The sequence below is a fragment of the Arachis duranensis genome, chromosome 8, assembly GCF_000817695.3.
Source record: "Arachis duranensis cultivar V14167 chromosome 8, aradu.V14167.gnm2.J7QH, whole genome shotgun sequence".
In the NCBI taxonomy this organism is placed as follows: Eukaryota; Viridiplantae; Streptophyta; class Magnoliopsida; order Fabales; family Fabaceae; genus Arachis; species Arachis duranensis.
The window spans coordinates 3180500-3182031 of NC_029779.3; positions in this window are offsets into that span (position 1 = coordinate 3180500).

Consider the following 1532-nt stretch of genomic DNA (forward strand, 5'->3'; position numbering starts at 1 on the left):
ATTGTGGCTTAGGTTGTGTATATGTGAATATTGGAGCTTGATTGGTGATTTTGAAAAGCTTGGAAAGGGTTTGGTGGTGAAAAATCTGTTCTTGGAGGTGTTGAGGTCTTGAGAGCTTGTAGATAAGTGATTTGGAAGTGCTCCGGTGGAGCTTGGGAAAATCGGCTAAGGTATGGTTTCGGTTTCCCGTATCTAATATGTAATGTGGTAGGAAATACTTAGGCTAGAGGCCCTAAGATAGGCATTGAATGGTTGATGTTGTTGAATGATTGAGATATATGATGTGGTCACATATGTGATGATGATTATTGATGCCTTGGTGGTATGATGTATGAGAAATATGCATGTTGTGATATATGCTTGATGATTGGTTATGGTTGAATTGTGGGTTGAACCATGTTGATGGTGAGTATGATGTTGATTGTGTACCATAATGATTTATTGGGATTGGTGTTGTTGGATTTGGCATGAGGAAGAGTATATGATATGTCAATATGTTTGAGTTTGAGCCACTTGGGTGAAGTGGGTTAAAATGATGAGATAGTGATTTTGTAATTGGTGGTAAAGTGTCAATGTGTGAGTTGAGGAGGCTTGATGTTGAAATTGATGTATTTTGATTGATTTCAAGAAAAAGGGATGAAAATGGCATGCTTTGATTGATTTTGAAAAGAGTTGGAAATGGCTTGTTTTGAAAATGGCACTTTGTGGTTTTTATGAAAAAGATGGTTTTTGGGCATACTTTGGCAGGCCATAACTTGGACTACGGATCTCCGTTTTGTACCAAATCTTTTTAGAAATGAAATTGGATCCGGGATGTCCATGCCGTTCGAAGAACGGGTGAAAAACGATTTAAAATGAGGAAGTTATGTCCGTTGGAAGATTGGGGTTTAAATCTGTGAATTCTGTAGCTTTTAACTTAGAAAATTTTTAGCAGAATAACCCCTTGTGCGTAGGCGCACTTGGCGCGTATGCGTCGATCTTCCAGAAAGCGCCATCCACGCGTGCGCGTGATGTGCGCGGGCGCGCCGATTGTGCTGCATCCAATGCCCAGCCATTTTCCAGAGAGTTATGCCAGAACCTTTGTGCCTGGGGCACGAGAACACCCACGCGTACGCGTGGTTGACGCGTGCGCGTCGATTGGCAAATTTTTAATCCACGCGTTAGCGTGCATGACGCTTGCACGTCGATAAGTTTTTGAGGCCGTCCACGCGTGCGCGTGGCCCTGTTTTCATCCCAAAGTTGATTTTTGAGTTTTAAATGCCAAATTTCATACTTCTAAGCCTCCGGTCTCACCATTTATGTCTTAAATCATTATGATATGCCTAGCAATGAGAATGTTGATCCATGGATGAGAATTTATGCATGTTTATGCTGAATTATTGATAATTGTGAATGTTGCACTTCCACTGTTGGAGATGAGAGTTTTCCTGGGAGGAAGCAATGGCTAGCCATCACGTGCTCCAGGTTGAGACTCGAAACTCTTTTGACCCTATGTCATAAGTGTGGCCGAGCACTATGAAAGACCCGGATGA